The following is a 21,381-nucleotide window of genomic DNA, read 5'->3' as shown; positions in this document are numbered from 1 at the left end:
ACAGAACATACTCGTCCTTTCAGGGTTAACGTGAAAAAAATGTAGTGGTTCGTGTTGTGGGGCTGCAGAGCATGGCGGACGTGCGCAATGTCTTGGCGTACACATACCACACTTTGCTTGTTTCGTCTGCTTCTCTAGACCATAGCAGAACATATCCAGAAAGGCGGAAAGCAGCCGGCATGTTGGGCTCACAGATCAAAATCACAGGAAAGCGGTACTTCTGTACCTTCTGTCGGAAGTCACTCAGCCGACCACGCAGGCCTCGGGCATTCTATTGCATCACTACACTGCGGCGCAAGTGCATCATCACAAAGGTGGTGTTAGTTTGTTGCGCCATTGTGAATTGCAATGCCGACAAGAGCGGCTCAAATGCGTCCAAAAACTGAACAGCAAACTTTGCTGTTTGCGTGTTGATGCTGGAGAGCAGCACCCGCATTGAACGAACCAGCTGTTTCAGCATTTCTTTTACCTGCTGGCTGTCGGGGTTGTCGGAATTTTCATTACGTGTAGCAACCAAACTGGGATGAGGCCTGGCGTTGGCCTTTGATGGTAGAGCAGGCCACTCAACATCAGAGGCGGTAGGTAATACAACAGTTTCTGTCTGATCCTTGGCCTGTGACACTGTCTGCGACATTACAGCAAGAGTACTCTTAACGGGATTAGACTCAATCTGTTGTGGCACCTGAGCTGACGTTAACTCTGAAGTTGACTTATCCAGGCTAGGTTTGCCTTCCGATTCCTTGTGTCGGCGTCGGGAACGGTGTTTGCGACGACGAATAGACGCGGCCGCTTCTTGATGAGTCGATTTATCTCTCACCATCATTTTTAGTATACGTTTTTCGTTCCGAATTTTAGGACAGTCCTTAGCCGTCGCTTCATGGGCACCCGAGCAGTTCGCACACTTGACAGTCTCCGTCTGGCATGTGTCATGAGGATGCGTACCGCCGCATCGACGGCAGTATACCTCGTTTCGACAAACGGTGCTCACATGTCCGATCTTGTGGCATTTGTGGCACTGAACAGGTCTTGGAACATACATCCGAACTGGGTGTCTCACATAGCCCACTTTAACGTGGGATGGGAGGGATTCAGTTTCAAAGACTAATTTAACGCACTTTGAGCGGCCGAAACGATGAACATCCACAATGCGCGCGTAGATTTGATCAGCGTGCAGAGATCGCTTTCACTTATCTCGGGGTCAACGTCGGTGATTACACCTGCAGTAGTCTTTTTCTCATGTGCAAGAAAGGAACGGACCGGCATGTTGCCTAGCGCACCAATTCCTTTCAGCTTGTCCACTGTAGCCTGGGATTTGACATCCACGGTCAGGACATTCTTCCAGGGATTAATTCTGACTTCGTCAACTTCACCGGGAACCAGCTGGTCGAAAAACTGGGTCAGGTGCTGTCTGTTTATCACATTCAGATTCGCCGTTGCCGTTGTTGGTACGAAGGCCACGGAAAAGATCCCTTGCTTTTCAGCATTCTTCTTTGGTGTCACTCATTACTGATGTTCGGCGCAGCTTCCTTTTCAGGCGGCGCGACTGTACAGGCGTGTAGCTGTTGTCAGAATCCATCTCAGTCACTGTGGAGTCATCTGCCGAGTCTGGAAGCTCCACGTCCGCGACGTCGAGGTAACCCGTCGAGTACGCCGTAGCCTGTTCGATGGTGGCGGGTGGGCGCAGGGGTAGTGCGCCCGCCATCCCGAAGGATGACGAGATCACAAATAGCTCACAGCGATATAAAATCCAGAAAAGTGGAAGAGCGCTAGCTTCAGATGTTCGGAAACCTCCTCTTCCTTCCCTCCGTGTAGATATAGGTAGAGATCAACTTGGCTGTGCACTGTAAAGAATACACTGGTTGTTTTCAGTTTCTTTCAGCTGCGCACATTCTGGCTGTAATCCATTGCAAATCAGCCGGGAAATCATTGAAGCTAGACACATTTTACAACTAGGTAATGAATGTGTTAGTGAACTATTCATTGTGTTAACATGCAACGAGTTGGGTTATCTAGGCCAGGGAACTGTTTTTAAAGTTTAGTGACTCATATCTTGCTTTTTGCTTATCAGTGATTGAGTGGTTTGTGTTGTTGCTTGACTTGTTTATATAGTTCATATTTGCTTCAAAAAATATTAGTTGCAAGTTAGCACCCGTCTTGTCTCCTTTCATACCCTTGTTTTTTGTGCTGCTTGTTTCAAGATAAAATATAAGCTCTGCTACTTTGGTTATAAAATGAATTATAATGAAGTTCCACATTTCTTAGAAAAGTAGTGTTGTAGTGGCAGGCATGTATCAGGCCCTGCAGTGCCACTTAAGATGCTCGCTCGATGTAAAGCACAAAGAAAGGGACGGCTTCTCTGATGTCGAACTTAGTGGGCACTAGTGAATTATGGATAGGTTGATGTTAAATTGCACTTGCAGTTAAAACCAAGTAAATGCTTTTTTATTTGTAACTAGGGGCACTGTGATGCCTGACCTGATCTTTTGCCAGGCTGGCGACGAGATGGAGTGAAAGGAGTTATTTTATTTCAGTGTTGCAGGGTTCGTACAGATTCAAAACGGGCAAATTCAAGGATATTCAAGGAATTTCAAAGACCATTTGGAGTATATTCAAGGACTCAACACGATGCTACATGAAGCATTTTTCAATATCAGGTACCAAGTTTACTGAACAAAATCGAAAAAGATACATTTTCATGGAACAGCTTGTATTGCACTAAGCCAACATAATAAAGCCAGTATTGCACTAAGCCACTATAATTGAAAAATGTTAAGTCTTGAAAAACACACTGCAGTGCATTGCTCCAATGTCGAAGGGCAATCCATTCAGCAAAACTGCTAATGGCAACTTCAGGGGAGCTCCTGCTGCTTTTCTTGAATCTTCTCGTTAAGGGTACACAGTTCTTCAGTCTTGCTTCGTGCAGCCTTTCTCAGACTATTGGATCTGACAATGTACTTCAGATCATTAGCTGCCTCTGCCTTTTCAGCATACGTATCTTTCTTTTCTTTTCTTTATTTTCACATAACATATACAAAACGTTTGCAAAAACTGCTGGGCCAATAGCCGAAGCTAGTATAGGCCCATTGTACACATTTGTTATAACAGCAACAGAAGACACCAACATAAGACTCGGTTATAAATGATCAGTGAACAAAGTAATAGCGAGCAACACTCAACAGCAGATATAAAAAGATCAACAAACATAATTCTCAATCATCGAGAAGTAGAAGCGCTTAACTGAAAACAGGAAATTGTTAGCCATTTTAATTTCGAGTGGTACACTATTCCATATTTTCGCCCCGCAGTATTGAATTAGGCGCTGACCATAGGCATTGCGGGTTACCGGGTAATTAAAGTTAATATTGCTAGCATTTCTAGTGCTCCTGATAGGCAACACAAAAATATTAATTTAAAGCGGGTAGTTATTTTGTATAATGTTATTTACTAACATTGCGATTCTCATTTCACATAACAATGGAAACTGCAAAACCTGTAACCTATTGAACAAAGGAGCACTGGACTGATACCTATTAGAGTATGTTAATATTCTTAGTGCTCTTTTCTGCAAAGAGATAACTTGATGAATGTAAGATCTGTATGTGCTAGCCCATGACTCGCATCAATACGTCAAATGGCAGTGAAAAAGAGAAAAATAGATTATCTTCAGCACAGATATGTCTAGCAGCCCCCGTGTTCTATATAGAATGTAACAAGCTGAAGCAAGCTTGGAACACAGGCTATCAATATGTTCATGCCAATTAAGGTTCTTATCTAGGGTTACGCCGAGGTATTTAATGGTGTCAACTTGCTCGATTAAAACATTGTCGAGGTAAATATGTAATCGCGTATCTGTGATATGTTTGTGCCTTGACCTAAACAGGATGTACTTTGTTTTCACAGCATTTAATGTCATTTTATTTGCCTTAAACCATGCAGAGATGTTTCTTAAATCGCGTGTCTTAGCCTCAATTTCAGTTAGAGTTTTGCCTGTAAAAACTATTGCAGTGTCATCAGCGTACATCACCGTTTTTGAATTCTGCAAACAGAGAGGAAAGTCGTTGACATAAATAGAAAACAGCACAGGGCCTAAAACTGACCCCTGGGGCACTCCAGCACAGACAGCTTGTCGAGATGATTTGAAGTGTTTTAGATGAACAAATTGTTTTCTGTTGGTAAGGTAGCTTGTAAAGAAATCAAGAGTGGAATCCCTAAAACCATAGTGCTCTAGCTTCTGAATTAAAATGTTATGATTAACAGTATCAAATGCTTTCTTTACGTCTAGGAACAAGGCTATGGACATTTCATTATTATGCAAAGATGAACATAGCTCCTGAGACAATGCCATTACTGCTGCAGATGTAGACCTGTTACTCCTGAAGCCATGTTGACAGTGAGATATGATTCTAGTTTTCTCCAAGTAGTCATTTAGTTGCTTTGCGATAAGTTTTTCGAACACAGTGTTAATGATACTCAAAACCGAGATTGGACGGTAACTGCCTGGATCATTACAATCCCCTTTTTTGTAAACTGGTGTAACTCTAGCGATCTTCAAAATATTCGGATAAATACCTTCGTAAATTGCGTGATTCATTAGTGTTGCCAGGAATGGTGCAAGATGGTGAATGTTGTCTTTTAACGCTCTCACTGTAATACCGTCATGTCCTGTTGCCTTGTTAGCGGCGAGAGTTTTCACGATTGCTGTGATTTCACAATCGTCAATGGCTTGCAGTAAGAAAGTGTCATGAACACGCGGGTCATTAACAGAGCACGATAGATTAGGGATATTAGCTGCAAGCTCTGGGCCGATGTTTGTGAAGTAATTATTAAACCTATCAACTGTGTTTTCATCAATGTGTTCAGGAACTACGTGCTGTTTTGTCTACCGATCACATTGTTGACTACGTCCCACATTTTCCGGCTGTTTCCTTGTGCTCTCTTTATTAGCATAGAGTTGTATTCTTTCTTTCTAATCCGTATTAATGCCACTACATGGTTTCTGGAGGATTTGAACTTTTTTGAATAGTAAACGTTTTCTTTCTGACGCTTCCACTTATGATACCATTTATCCTTCTCTTTTATAGCCTCAAGTATGTTCTCATTCATCCACGGGCACAAAGGTTGTTCGTACCTGCGGGTAGTGCATGATGTGCATTGCGATATGGCAGACTCAAGAGCCTCAACAAAATTTTCAAATTCAGTGTGTACATTTGTATGATACACGTTGTTGAAATCTAAATTGTATATTTTCTCCTGCAATAGTTGATAATCAATTCGCGCAATTGGTGCAGACCTGTTTCGAATGGGAGTGTTCATATTCATGGGCAGCAGGCAGAAGATTGGCGAGTGATCTGTTATAGTGGTATTGTACACCCCTGCTAAGACATTGTCCGTACCATTGCATATTAAGTGATCAATTACAGTTGCTGATGTAGCGGTGATCCTTGTTGGATCAGAAATTAAATTCTCAAAGTTATATGATTTCAACAAAAATGCGTAGTCGCTGCATATGCTAGAAGATACGTCGATGTTCATGTCGCCTGTGATTAAAACAGAGCCCATTGGTTTGTCCGCTATATCGCTCAGTATACTCTCCATGAAGTCTAAAAACTGGGTCATATCAGAGTTTGGGGGTCTATATACGACACCAACCGATATTCCTCCAGACAATGTAATGAATAGTGAATCAACATTTATATTCCTGGTCCCACATTCAGGTATAATGTTAAACAATATAGTAGATTTAACTAACAGTCCCACCCCTCCACCACGTCGGTTATCTTCTCTAGGGCTTGATACAAAGTTGTATCCAGGAATAGAAAGTTCATCACCCTTTCTCAGCCAGGTTTCTGATAGAGCTATAACATCAAATTTAAACTCGTGTTCAGATACAAATGCTAGAAGTAAGTCAAGGTTTTTTTGAACACTACGGACGTTACAATGAAGTAAGGAAAAGCGTGAGCCTTTTGTAAATACATTGTTTACTTGTTCAACCGTGAAAGCCATGGTTGTTAGATGAAGTTATAAAATAAAATTGGTAAACCACTTTCAGACAACTACAGCTAAGTCCTCTTCGCAAGCTATATGAAAAACATGGGAGTTTTCACTTTTCCGCATTAGAATCTTGCCTTGTGACACCCAGGCAAACTTCCAGCCCTTGTCTTTTTTCTGTTGTACCGCTTTACCAAGGAGAATCTTGTATAGGTGTTCATTCAGGAAGAGTGGATTCCCCTCCTCGAACCCTAAGACTGAAGTAGAGAGCCTTTGCCTTCTTGCCTTTTGTACCAGCTGGTCACAAACCGTTCCAGAGAAAAACTTCACGACAATGTTTGATTGATCTTTCTTTTTGGTAGGAACGCGATGAATGACATCGATATCCTCTGCTTTAAGATCAGCATTTAGGTGACTCGCTATCTGAAGCATCATGTCAGGTAGTGATTCTTCAGCGCACTGCGGCACACCTTTGATTTCAATGTTGTTTCGGCGAGAATACTGTTTCAATTCGACTACCTCCCTTCGCGTTTCACTTAGTTCTTTACGTAGTCGCAAAGTCTCCTTCCGGTGCTCTGCCTGCTCATTCTTGACAGCTGTCAGGTCCTGCACAACATTCTGTACGTCTACACGCAAGCCTTCAAAAACCGAGTTCATGTGTGTCATGGAATCCTTAACTTCTTGTAGTTCGCTGAGCGCAACCTTGTTATCAGCTGCAACAGCTCTGATGTCAGCTCTAATGAAAGTAGTTGCAGACTCAAGTTTCTGCACAAGGTCGACTAGAGTCTTCGCTAGCTCTTTTACTGTGCCAGGAGGCTTCTCGCTCAGCCCCTCACTTAGCGATAAAAGGGGATTCAGTTCTTCATTCATGGTAATATACACCGTATCGAATGCTACCCAGTTACAGATTTATACTCGTACACACTGCATACACCGTTAACGATCTGCTGAAGCCTGGAGGTCAGCTATTGTTGCCTCGAGTTTATTTTCTTTTTTTTTTCATCGCGTTGATCTCTTCGTCAATGCAGTGCCTATTTGATTCTCTGACATCATCACACTGCTTCTTTTTTACTACCTCCAGGTGTGCAGCATACTGTTGCCGGGCAGCTGATACAGCATTCCTTAGGTCTTTCATAGCAGGGACGTTAAGAACGCCCCCTTCCTTGTCCACAGCGTCGCATACAGTACGTTGCGAAATATGCGAGAGGTCCTTCAGGTTTTCTACGGCAACTTGGCGGTTCACACTTAACCCTTGCAGAAGCAAAAGCTTGATAACTTTTCAGAGTTCCCCTTATGATAAAATAAACTTCATCAGCTCAGACAAGAACTCGTCCAACCTGTTCACATTCCTCTCAAACATTCGCAGGTTATGCATCTCTTCCTGCAGGAACTCAGCGTACTCCCCCAGTACGGTGTCTCTGGTTCTCAGACATTCTGCCTGCTGTAATGAGGGCATCCAACACTCTTCTGAAGCTGGACAGGCACTCATCTGGTTTAGTACATATTTGTCGTGGGTCCAGAGAGTACAAACTCCTAACGATTGAGAATCTCAGTGGGCTTCTCTCAAGCACCTTCTTTGTCACACTGATCAAGAAGTGTTTGCATTCCATGCGGAACTGGAACACAACCTTCTGGCTTGCTTCAGTTTTCTTGACAGTCTGTTCAGCGGCATAGCCTATTCCACCTTTTCAAGCGAAATGTGGATCTTGGTGCTTTCAATGTCCACCGTCAGGAGACCAGTGACTCCTTCTGAAAGTGAAAGTTTATTAGATTGAACATATTTACAAAATGCATAAAAATACAGACTAGGGTCCCATAGTCATAAGAATGCACCGGGACCCTCGATAGATCACTACAACAAAATAAATAATGACAGCAAAGTTAGCGAAAGGTTATAATATACAAAACATGGCAAATCGGTATTTTTACACAAAAACAAAGGCACTAACACATGAATTAGGCGAATCAGTAGTTTTACACAAAAGCAAAGGCACTAACAGAGGTATCAGACATAAAAAATATAAAACATCAGCAATTCAACAAATATTCCTTCAAGTTATTCTTAAATGTGGGCAAGGACATATAAGTTTTCAGTGGTAAAGGCAATGAGTTCCAAAATGAAATGGCTGCAAAAGATGTCATTTTTCCATAATTAGTACGAACTTTCGGGAGTAGTAAATTGTTATTCGCTGCAAATCTTGTAGAGTTATAGTTCGAAAGTAGTAACGGATTAACAAACTGGAAATGCAAGCTGCCATTCAATAGCTTAAAGAACGCGATTACAAGGTGATACTGAAAGAGCTGGTGGACTGATAAGATATGATGTTCATATAATAAGGGACGAGCGCTAGTGGAAAAAGTCCTGCAGGTGATAATGCGGATGGCCTGATTTTGTATATGCTGTGCCGACGATGCTGAAGACAAGACCGAGAACTTCAGAAACTTCGTCAGTAGCTTCCTGACTACAGTTTCCAAGTCCCTGGCAAGAAAGAACACCATGGGTTGATCTATTTGGTACTCAGTGAGGAATGGCTTGAGGGCCATGGCCACACCTAGTGCAAATTTAGCTTTGCTAGCAGCAATACATTACTGGCAAACTCGCACAAGTTGAGAAATGATCCACATTTTGGGGGGCTCACTTCCTTCTTCTTTGCAGCTGTCATAAACTTCTTAATATCTCATCACAATAGCAAGGCTCTCTCTATTGCAGGGACATCCTCCAAAGTTCAGGGAAAAGTCTCCTGACCGGTAACTGCTGAGAAGTCTTCCCTCCTTGCAGGAGAACTATGGAAAAGCGCGCTCACACTGGAGAGCAGACAGTCAACTCCCCACTTACTTGCTGTAACATCTGCCCTTTAGGCATTGTGCATGGTATGGAGGCCACATGTACCAATGTCCAGACATTGAAATTGGTGCGCTTGATGCAGGTGCTCTTGGAAATTCTTGAGTAACTTAACATTGGGGCCATCCATTGAAATTTGAAGAATTTTCTCAAGAGAGAAAGGCTTGAGCGCACTCAGCCGCTTTCCTTGGATGTCCTCGGATGTCGCGTGCCCCATAAACCCATAAACACCAAGCTATAGTACTTCGTTGCCACCTTGTGAGATGAATTCCAAAACCGGATGTGAACATACATTTGTTTCCGCTAGAGATAGTCGTTCGTGAACTCGTCGAAGAGTACCAAGTAGTAATCACAATCTTTTATCTCCCGCTGCAAAGCAGATAAAAATAAGGGCCTCAGACCATGGCATGTCACGCAGGCACATTTTTTCTCTCCGCAAAAAAAACGCTTTGGCCACGTCACTGTCCGGGAACATACGCTGGAATAGCTGACCTGCTTCTGATGATGACCGATAGGAGAAATGCGATGTGACAACCTTCAAAGTCCGCAGAATCTGCGTTCATCACCAGCTCGTGTGCCTTGCATGCATCGTCTAGCTTTCCCCATAGCGAAGGAGGCGAGACGGCTGACTGTTGGCTCGTACTTGGAACTAACTAAGTTCGCACCGAGCTGTCGGCTACAATCTTCACGACATCAGCATGCTTGGCACTCTTCATATGGCTCTTTAACGCTGACTCGCCCATGGTGGTGACATCGAACATCTTGCTGAAAGGCTTGAATCTTGCTCGGTGTTCACTCGTCTTATATGGTGCAATCCAGTCTTTTTAAGCGTTGTTGTGAAGCTACGCTCCTCGAAATTTGCATTTCCCAGGCATTTTCTTTGAGTCGGATGCTACAGCCGCAGCAAGTCGGGTGCAGATCCGACGTCAAAAATTGGAGGCTTATCAAGGTTAAGCCCAGTGGATGCGAAGCATGTTAAGCAGCTGCCTCAGTGTGGATGGGGCTAAGTAACGGAGACGTGGTTTTAGGTTAATCGTCGTACTTTATTCTTTGCAGCCCGACAAACACACTCTTATGGTCCGTAGATGCATGACTCTTGGTTTGCACGTCACTTACGCATACACGCCCGGCGCACAGACGCTGCCGCGGCTGCGGGCACAGAGACTGACGCGACGGCGGGCGCGCGCCGCTTCATCCCTGGCGTGACGTCACATATCACGTGATGCAGCGATGGTGGCGCCGCCGCCGCGTCGCGCGCGACGGCGCGAACCGAAGCGTGGAGGCGTCCGACGGCGCGATATGAGGCCCCATCTGCAGCCGGTGTGACGCCATCACGTGACGTCACATCATGTGATCTCACTTCAAGGTCAATGGTGGCCACCGCCGGGAGGCGACCGACGGCGCGATATGAGGCCCCATCTGCAGCCGGTGTGACGTCATCACGTGAAGTCAGGTCACGTGACCCCACTTCAGGGTCAATGGTGGCCACCGCCGGGCGTCGCGCGAAGGCCCGTAACATACGTTAATGTGCTTCGCATAAAATACAGTGCCGTCAACCACCATAACAAAGCGCCAAAATCGGATTGGATTGCATCGGCTCAAGTTGGCTTCCGAGAGAGTGGCTCCAGTGTGGCTAACCGTCGCGCAACATTGACTATATTAGCACAAAGTAACTTTTTACACCTTAGACACAGATACTGAAACACGGTATTGAAAATACAGATATTTTGAATTTTCACCGCGTTTAACCGCGTTTTTTAATAATAACCGTTTGAATGCAGTAAGCTGGGAATTCATGGATTTTCAAGGAGCACCAAAATTTTCAGAATTTTCAAGGGCCTTGAATACAAAATTTTCAAATTCAAGGGTTTTCAAGGTTTTCAAGGACCTGTGCGCAATCTGTGTTGGTATGTCTCGGGTGATGTCAACATTGTTTCTTGTCTGGCATTATAGGCCATCGCCCTTCAACTAATTCGATCTCAAAGTGAAATTTTAAATTAAGAAAAACATTAATTTACGATTATTCAGCAGGCAGAGGCAAATTTCATGCAGTGACCTACACCAGCATGTCGTGCATCATTTAAAAAAAACACAGTATTGTAGTGTTCCTACCCTGTGCCTTTATTTCTTGCTCACAAAGCCTCTGCATGTACGTGTTGCACTATATTACCCTTTGAATAATTTGTTGGTTCATGGTACCTTTTACCTTACAGCAAGCTCCATGTGGCTTCATAAGCAATGGCTCTTCAAGCTCTATACCCTTTGCCAGAATTATGCAGTGCTGTGATGGGCAAGAAGCAGGACATAGATGTAAGCACTGAAGACATCTTTCAGCACGTGTAGTTTTTATTTGCCTCACCTACTACAGCATTTGTGACCCCTCATGTTTATTTTGGGCAGGACATGTACTGCGAAGAGAGGATAACCGATGGTCGCTTAGGGTAACCAACTGGATTCCAATGGAAGGAAAGCGTAGCAGGGTGCGGCAGAAAGTTAGGTAGGCGGATGAGGTTAAGAAGTTCGCAGGGGTCAAGTGGATGCAGCTAGCACAGAACCGTGTTAATTGGAGAAATATGGGAGACGCCTTCGTCCTGCAGTGGGTATAGTCAGGCTGATGATGATGATGATGTTTATTTTGACATTTAGGTTTCTTCAGTGTTTTCTTTGCTTGCTGCCATTGCTTACTGGCCGTGACCTTTGGCTGCTGAGCTTGAGAATGTGGAATAGAATGGTGCCTGTAGCCTGTTGATAGAGGCAAATGCAATTTATTATTATTATTTATTTATTTATTCAATCCTCAAAGGCCCCATTGCTCACATTTTGGCTAGTGCCAGTGCATAGCTTAAAGAACTGTGAAAGAGGGCTCTGGAAATTAACCCAGAGCCCTCCATGATGTCTCTCATAGCTCATGTTCAGATTTAGTTTAATAAAAGGACATTGAGGACAAACTGAAGCTGGCTTTTTGTATAGATTACTGCATTCTATCCACTTATGTGCTATTTGCGGAAAATGAGGGCTTTCTTAAGATGGGAAAAGCGAGAAGTTTTGAAACAGATGTCATTACCAGCTGATTTCATAAGTGCTACATGACGCATTCATAATTTATTGGGTACAGGCTCCACAGGCAGAGCTAGTCAGCCATTCACTTCAATATGGGGATCATGTAGTGGGGTTTACACAGGCCTATGATATCATTGAGTAGCCTTGGTTTTCAGGAACTGTTTCAAGGAGCTTTGGAACTCCTGAAATTATTTGCTTCTTAAAATTCTCGAAAACATTACATGGTTTTCTCTAAAAAGCGAGCCTACATGAAAACGAAAAGTGCACTTCAGAAGGAACAATCGAACAGAGCATGAGCCTAAATAATATAAACCCAAAGTGACAGCCTGGTACGTGGCTAGGCCAGGATTACAGGTGGCCTACTTTTTCGCAGTTCCCACTTCTCTTGTCCTATTTAATTTCTATTCAGCATGTCTTTCTTTGTTTTCCTAAATTGCACTTATTTATATAAACTGATGTGAATAAATTTGTCTCAAATTGTAACTCCTTGAAGACTTTTTTGAAAGGTTATTTTTCTAGTCCTCCGGTTTTCTACTAAACCTGTTAAGAACAGCTTTCTTATAAATCAGCTCCAACAAATTTTCTCTCTAAAAGGCCCCCCTACACCTTTTTGGTAACTAAATTGAGTCTGAATAAATTTTGTACGGACCCTGAAAAGAGAACACAGAGGAGTGGTATTGATAATACTATACCATATGTAATCATGGACCACAAACGTGCCAAGGAATGAGCAGGCATATGGTAAAGGAGTTTAAGGTGCCGTTTTCACTGTTACCTTTATCAGTGTGGGTTAGGAAAATCTGAGGCCTAATGCTTAATAGACGTGACAAGATCATGGTGCGATTCAATGTCTATTTTCTTTCCTTCAGTATTGTAAAATCATCAGTAGTATTCAGTTTTGGTATGTAGGTGCGGTAAGCTGCTCTGTCACAATAAACAGGGTTTTTTTTGTTAAGTTGAAATAGGGGCAAGGGTTACAGGAGCTTGACTTGTAAAAAAACTCTGCGGACTGTGCTTTATCATGCAAATTTTCCTTTATCTAGGAGCCACATACAAGCCTCTCCTTGCTGATTATGCGTTAGCATTTGTTTATGTTTTTTTTATGGCAGAGTGAATTTGCTGCTGAAGCATTGCAAATTTTAAAGGTCACTAAATGTAGTAGTATGTAATAAAATGTCTGGAATGGCCCTAAACTGCAGTGTTGCAATCAAGGTTGTTCTGACCGAGGCATGTGTTGATAGCTGCACGAAATAAAAGCTCCTGTGTGTATTTTGCTTACGTCATTTTGTGATTTTCTCTACATAAAAGTGGCTAACTGCGTGAGTTGACAAGGAGTAGTGGGCACATATTTTGGTGAGAGGCGTGCAGCAGAAGTGCCTACTAAATGTATTATGGCCAATACAAATATGCATACCCTCGGCTAAAGAAAAGTGAGCAGCAGTCAGAACCAGAAGAAAAAAAAGACAGGACCTTACATAGAATGTTTCCATTTGCTGGGACTCTAGAAATATTGATGCCTGGTTAACATACATACTCTCTAGGTATGCATGTCTCTCAGAAACTTCTTGCAGCATCACTCAGGATGCCAGAAAATGGTCGTAGTGGTAGAAAAGCTCATAGCACAGAGGCATGTGCTACGTTAACCTGTTAGATGTGAGGATAGTACGCCGTGAAGTGAAGGCTCACGCACCTTCACTCTGGTTGCTGCAGTTGTTGGGCTACTGATATTCCTCTGACTGCAAGTTAAATTAGTGGAACACCGCAGGGACAGTGCAGTCGATATAGGTTTCAGTGTGCTTGACATTGCACTACTTTTGCATAAGTACTGCCATCTTTCGTTTTGATCAGTACCAGTATTATAAATGGTAGCAGGCCGGCTGCATATGATCAGAGTTCTTGAGTTCTTACTGGTCGCAGAATTTTGCCATACCACAATGGCAGGGATGCCACGTACCTGGATGCCAGTAGCACTTCGTCCACTGAGAAGGAAGTGGTTGAGTGGTTAATTGGATTGAAAAACTCAGTGTTATCTGTATTTTAAGCATTAAGCTGATGTAATTTGTGCGTGTGTGATGATATCGAGCAGTTTTTACTTGTCAGCATGCCGTATTGGCTAAGGAGGAACTACAAACTATTAAGGAAATCATTGTTGGTTTCTGCCCTCATTGAAATGGAGCCTCTGAGGGGAACAAATGTGGCTAGAAACAGGGGGCCTCGCTTCCATCTTGGAACATGGGCGTGTTTGTGAAAATCATTAATTGTTTTGAGGCCTAAAGGTAACTGATACCATACCCCTTTCATGGAGAGTAAATCAAAGCACATCCTCAGGATTTGATAGTGTTAGTGTGGAGGGAGGACTCAAGTTTTAGCAAATGTAAATGGCAGTATGGGGTTGTTCTGGCAGGCTACTTCTGCAATGCTTCTCACCTCGGCGAAAACCCCTTCCCCGTGGTGGCCAAACCTGTTTTGGGGGTAGAAATAAGGTGCAGTCAGGAGACATCTCTTGTGACAATGACCATCCATTATCTTCTCCAGTCTGCCTTGTTTTGCTCGCACTATTTAGGGAATTAAGTGATTAAGAGCACCTTAACCTCACAGGTACCATTCATAACCCCCTCCCCGCCCCTCCTGGTTTTCAATAGTGAAGGCATGCTCCTCGTCAGATTCGTGCATAACATGAGGCTTGATACAGAAATATTCAACATTGCAGCCAACTTCTGCCCCAAAGGGAATTAGGTGAATATTTTTCCAGGCCCTCAGTGCACAATCACGTGATTCATCAGTGACACAGCCTATATGTCACGTACACATATCTTGTGTAGTTTGTATTTTTATTTTCCTAAAAGAGAAGCGCTGCTCAGTCAAAAGGCACGATGCAGGGGAATGTAGAGTGAGCGCCGATTCTGTGTGTTCGCAGTCTTTTCCTTAGCTTTCGTTCTTTTTCTTCCAGTGGTTTGGCAGGGTTGCTGGTATTCGAGCAATGCAAGAACACGGATTCAAGAGTCTGCTTCTTCACAGTGCACTGCAGGGATTGTGCATTTGCTTTCCTCGTTGTAATTAAAACATGCAAGGGCACTGACCCTATGCGGGGCTGCGAATTTATTTAGTGCTAGTGCATGAGTTATTTGCCCGCATGCACGCCACACACATGCAGTTTTGTAGTGGTAGAAATGAAATGACTGTCAAGACTGAGAGCATCGCCTAAGGGCACATTTATTTATTTTTTTATGGCGCTGAGTTTGCCACACGGCATAGAAGGTGGTGGTAGTAGCAGAAAGTATGGAGTGCAGCCATGTGCAAGAAGTCACATAAACTGCGTGCATAAATGTTGTTTGTTATCTATATGTGGAAATGAGAGTCATTAGTCGGCGAAAGTCTAACTTTTTGTAGAATGGTCTTGCGCATATGCGAAGTTCCTGGGCATGTCCATACTAGATGCCGGACAGTGGTGTCGCAAGCGGGTTCTTCGTAGTGTGGGCATTTGTCGGGTGCTGGAATTGTAGGACTGTGCGACAGGTGTCGAACGGCGGATCTAAGAGCCACTCCGACTCTTAGCCGTCTCAGAAATACCTCCTCCAACCTTGTAGAACGAGAGGAAGAATATGGTTTACACAGTATGAAAAAGCACTGAACAAGGGTAAATGGGGTACGCCTCAGTTCGCAGGTCAAACCAACGTTTCGACAAGAGACGAGGACAAGTCCACTTGTCGAAACGTTGGCTCGACCTGCGAACTGAGCCGTCCACCATTTACACTTGTTCAGTGCTTTTTCATACTCCTCAAACCTTGTCAGATTGGGGGGAAGGGGGTACGTACAAGGGGAAATTAGAGCACGTGTACGCTGCCTGAGGGATGGTCATGATGTCAAATGGGTCAGAAGTGGATCCGGTGGCAAGGAATCATGAATAGGTTGCTACACATCTGCTGCTCGAGGAAGCACGTCTGTTGCAAAATTATTCAAATTTGTGTTGTCGTGGACCCTGTGAATGATTATAGTCATTGGGTAATGATAAGCAGCATGTATAGTCTGTGCGACCCTAAGAGTGCCATAGACTGTCTTCAAATGCCTTAGGGCTTCTTTGGAGTGAGTGATTATGTGTACTTCTTTAAACGTAAGGTCGGCAGATAACGCTTCTATGGCGTTTAAGATAGCTTGCAGTTCGAAGGCAAGAGTTGATTTGGTATTGGTAAGGTAAGTTCGAGTGGTGTTCAGGTGAGGGTGCGTTGAGCTTATAAAAGCAACTGAACCACCTGTTAGAATTACGGCTGGATATGTGTAAATAATACAGTCATCGGGTGTTGCGAAAGACGTTATTGGGAATTATGATGATGAGAACGGCGACTTCTTGGTGAGTAGAAGCTTAATTGAAGTAAGGTGGTAGTAGTCTCATGGAGGTGGTCGATTCTCTAATTCAGGACGAAGGGAAGCTTTTCTTGCTCTGTTTGTCTGTCTTTCGGCAGTTAATTCTGCCAACGTGTTAAGGTTGGCGAACTCCTCGAGTAGACGGATAAGAATTGATCCAGACAGTCCAGTAATGACTCGCATGGCCTCGTGATTGAGTGCCTCGAGTGTGGACCATTGCCGTTTTGTCAGTTTCTGAAACTGTGCCTGGTATAGAAGCCGCGGTTGAAAGACAGCACGAAGAAGTCGGTGAGCGTTATCTGATCGATCACCACCAGAACGATTTGCTATTCTTCGAATTATTCCAAGTGTGTTCATGGCACTTTCGCGCCTGAGTATCGCACCGGTGCCAGCAGTTATTACGTGCGTGGCTCGCGTGCTCAGCCCACCGCTGACGCCAGTTGTTACATGCGGCGCGCGGCCCCTCGGTAGCGTTGGCCTGGCGGCTCCGTGGACGGCGGACGGCATGAACGGTATCAGCAAAGACGAGGCGTCTTCTAACGAAACAACCTTTACTAAAACATCATGAAGGAGCGGGCAGAGAAGCTGACCTGGAGAGAATACAGACACGTTCACACAGCTGGTGTCTAGCGTCGTCTCCACGGCGCGTCAAAGTAGTCTCTATCTCAGCGGAATCGGCCGCTGCTTTTTATAGGTTTTCCAGTTCACAGGGAAAGGGTAAACCCTCACAGGAAAGGGAGAGCCAAACACGTTTGGGCAAGATGGGATGACTCAATCGCAGGTGGTGCGAACGCATCTCCTCCACCTCCTGCAGACGGGCGAGGGCGGCGCACTCTCTCACGAGCTCCAGGCTTGGCCGGCGTTTGCACACACACGCACGCACACACATTTGGCGCGTGGCAGGAACACGCTGAGACTTGTCCGCGGGAGGAAGCGTTGCGCGGCCGATGAAAGGCGCCGAAATGGCCGATCCGCTCGCGGTTCTGCCTGTTGCTATGCGGTGGCCGCGTCAGCTGTCCCACTTGTCGGTGGAGAAACGTAACAGACTGCCCCGCCGGGGAAGGGAGATCCCGAAGGGCAGGGGACTGCATCCGCTGTCCGGAGGCATCGGGATGTTGCTGCTGGCCGGGGACATCCGACTCTGTTTCTCTTGAGCCAGTCAGCCTGAAGAATTCCTTGGCAAGTCCGGGTTTCCAAGGCCCTCTGCAACTTGTCTTCAGGAGAGATTTCTGACAACCCACAACGTCACAACCACGTTAAAAACTCAACCGCTCAGCCAGCAAGCACGGCACAAACTGCACTAAGTTTTGCCAGACTATTTCCCTCTTATGCCCCCTCTATATTAAAGGGTCGCTTAGCAGCACTTGGAACGCGTCCACAAATTTGAAAAACGCATTTTCAAAGCAGCACTTCAAACAAAGATAATACAATACAAATGTTCAAAATCCTATGTCAAGAAGAAAAACACAAAGAAGTGAAAACTGGGGGGGCTTCTCACATTATGGGCTCCGACTTAAGCCATCGGCATTACCGTTGAGATCACCCTTTTCACTAAAGCATCGGCTGTCCATTTCACGGAACAACCTTGCCTTCCTGTTTCTGTACAAAGAAACACCTGAGCATGAATCACTCATTTTTTTAAACAACCTATCCCTCTCCTTACGTGTGGCGCACCAATCACGCGTTTTCTTTGCACGGGCGCATTTGTGCCGCTGGGATAGTCGCTTTCTTTTTCGCGATAGGTTCAACTTGCTCCATTCTTTCTCGCGCCTGCCTTTCCGCTTTTTTCTGCGGCAGCAGTGGAACACATGCTTTCTGCTTTCTTTTTGCAATCGTTTGAGTTTGCTCTACTTACGATGGCAGCATTCTTTCTCGCGCCTGCCCTTTCGCGTTTTTCGTCGGCAGCACTGGAATACTAGCCTTCTGCTTTTTTTCTGCTTTCCTTACGATGGCAGCATTCTTTCTCGCGCCTGCCTTTCCGCGTTTTTCGGTGGCAGCACTTGAATACTCTAGTCCCACCTTCTTTCGGCGCGAGCTCCGGCAAGCTAGCGGTCAACGTTTTAGCGGTAACCGGAACTAGTAGGACACCGGGGTCGTCAAAGTGGTCAAATTGCGGCGCCGCGTCTGCATCGTGGCCAGCAGCGCATGACTCAGTCCGAACAGCAACGGCTGACGTCAGTCGCATCAGTCCCCCTTCTAGGCATTTGCTCTGGTGGCTCGCAACTCAGTGCGTCGCCTCACTCAGAGGTAACCGGCGCACGATCAAGCTCCTTCGACAGCTGGGGCGCTTCGGATTGTGCTAGGGCCATGTGTGCCACGTCCGCGTTCGCACTGGGGTTGCTTTCGCGAATACAACCTAGCGTGGTATTGGAGCACGAACGATTCTGACTCTGCTCTGGTCGTTCGCTGTCGCCTTCGCAAGTCTCGCTCTCCACAGCGGACGCGCACTCCTCGTCGGTCTGCCCTGGCTGATCACAACTCGCGGGCTGCGCAGTTTCCTTGATCGGCACTACGTTTTTCTGCGTGCCCTGCTCTACCACACAGCTGATTTCGGAAACCGAAATTTTCTCTTCTCCTATCTCGTTTTCATCTCCGTCGCGCTCTACACAAGCTTCTGCTTTCGACTCGAGAGACGGTTCAGTTACTACCAGTTCCCCACACTCATTTGAGGGAACTGTATCTCCTACAGCTACTTGGGTCGGCATGCAGTTCACCTCGCTTAACGGCGTCACTTCAGATTTCTCGCCGATTAAGCATGTGCTAACCGTCTCAGCTAGTGTCTCGACCAAGGTAACAGGATACTCCTCTGTTCGAGGCTCGGTTGGCTCGCCACTGCGGTCACGTTTCTCGGCCGCTTCCCCAAGCTGTGTCTCACACTCCGGTGTAAGTTTGATTTGCTCCGGAACTTCCGCACTGTCTAGCCATTCGCTTACAGCGGCTTTCAACTGATACGCCAAATCAAAGTACGTCGTGTTACAATGTTTCTCGCTCTCATATCTTTTCCGAAGATCCTGAGGCGTTATCCGATATCGTATCAGCAATGACTCTTTTAGTGCATCGTAATTTTTCAAGCGGTCGCCAACCAATCGCTTGATTTCTTCCGACGCTTCAGCGGAGAGAACAGCTACCAACTTCTGTGCCCAACTATCTCGCTCGAAGCGTTTGCTTCTACAGACACTCTCGAAGTCTGCCAAATACTCTGCCATATCCTCGGCGATGAGGAACGGTGGCGTACCGTCTCGCGGTATTGAACCGTTACACTGAATGGCATTGAAAGCTTTAATCTTTTCCACCCTCATTCTATGTGCTGAAATCTCCAGCTGCATCAGTTTCCTTACGCGGGCGTCCTCTTTCTCGTAACTTTCCCTACGTTCTCTACGTTCACGTTCCACTTTCTCGTGACGTTCTCTACGTTCACGTTCCTCTTGACGTTCGTCAATGATCTCAAGGCATTCCAAAAGCTCGTCATCTTCAGCTTCGAACGCAAGAATAGCCTTTACACTTCTGGTTTTCTGAGTTTGTCTGACAAATCCAGACCCAACTCCTCCGCAAGCTCCAGCAATTTCGATTTGCGCAACGACTTCAAATCCAAACCCATGGCTGTTCCGAGTGCTGCCTTCTCTACTGCCAACTATTGCCTTGCTGCAATTAACCCAGCAACAACGACAACACAATTACCAGCTCTGTTCTCTACTTAACAAAAGCCTGGCAAAACTCAGTAGAAAAAAGTCCCGCACTCACCAAACCTCGCAGCCAAGAATCCAACGCAGTCGTTCCGCTGCAGGCAACCAGTCATCACACAGGGCTCGTTGCACTGCTCCCGACTTTCCGCATAGCTGCTTTGATTCACGGGTCACGCCTGAGACATCTCCGCTCTTCCCACCAGATGTTGCACCTCGGTCAGGCCTGTCTCGTTTCACCGACCACGGTCACTCCTTGGTCGTCCTCGTCTCTCCGCTGTTCACCAGTTGTTGGACGACGGTATCGCCTGTCTCGTGCCTCCGACCACGGTTACGGCTTGGTCGTCGTCGTCCCACCGCTGTTCACCAATTGTTAGGTTTGAGTTTGCGAGCGCCTGGGTAGCGTACCGCTGCCAGCAGTTATTACGTGTGTGGCTCGCGTGCTCAGCCCACCGCTGACGCCAGTTGTTACATGCGGCGCGCGGTCCCTCGGTAGTGTTGGCCTGGCGGCTCCGTGGACGGCGGACGGCATGAACGGTCCCAGCAAAGACGAGGCGTCTTCTAACGAAACAACCTTTACTAAAACATCATGAAAGAGCGGGCAGAGAAGCTGACCCAGAGAGAATACAGACACGTTCACACAGCTGGTGTCTAGCGTCGTCTCCACGGCGCGTCAAAGTAGTCTCTATCTCAGCGGAATCGGCCGCTACTTTTTATAGGTTTTCCAGTTCACAGGGAAAGGGTAAACACTCACAGGAAAGGGAGAGCGAAACACGTTTGGGCAAGATGGGATGACTCAATCGCAGGTGGTCCGAACGCATCTCCTCCATCTCCTGCAGACGGGCGAGGGCGGCGCACTCTCTCACGAGCTCCAGGCTTGGCCGGCGTTTGCACACACACGCACGCACACACATTTGGCGCGTGGCAGGAACATGCTGAGACTTGTCCGCGGGAGGAAGCGTTGCGCGGCCGATGAACAGCGCCGAAATGGCCGATCCGCTCGCGGTTCTGCCTGTTGCTATGCGGTGGCCGCGTCAGCTGTCCCACTTGTCGGTGGAGAAACGTAACAGCGCACATCTGATAATCAAACTGTGCCTTTTCCTAAAGAATGTACATGGAGGCCCAACATCCTGTTATATTCCACCTCATGGAGGAGGGTATTCTCAATTGTCAACGCGAATGGATTAGCTTTGAACGTTCTGCGGCCAGCCTTATTGCCCACATGGATATAGCATGTTTTGGTGAGGTTGAGGAATAGGCCTGTGTTGTTGAGAAATTCTTGAAGGAGACTTGTGGCATTTTGCAGAAAGTCTTGCTGCACCTGGACAGAGTGGTTAGTAGACCACATAGTATTATCATCTGCGTAGGCTAGCACTTTAATATTAGGAAATGAGGAAAGTGCATGTACGAGAGGAATAAATACAATATTAAAAAAGATCGGGCTAAAAG

At 45.7% G+C, this 21,381-nt stretch overlaps 1 pseudogene; it reads right to left on the bottom strand.

Annotated features, from left to right (window-relative positions):
• Window positions 1-2,849: 2,849 nt before the first annotated feature.
• LOC146182683 (uncharacterized) lies at window positions 2,850-9,705 on the bottom strand (annotated as a pseudogene).
• Between the last annotated feature and the right edge of the window lie 11,676 nt (window positions 9,706-21,381).

Source organism: Amblyomma maculatum, chromosome 7 (genome assembly GCF_055883805.1).
Source record: "Amblyomma maculatum isolate TAMU_Amacu chromosome 7, ASM5588380v1, whole genome shotgun sequence".
NCBI classification, from domain to species: domain Eukaryota; kingdom Metazoa; phylum Arthropoda; class Arachnida; order Ixodida; family Ixodidae; genus Amblyomma; species Amblyomma maculatum.
This window is presented reverse-complemented; position numbering and strand designations above follow the sequence as displayed.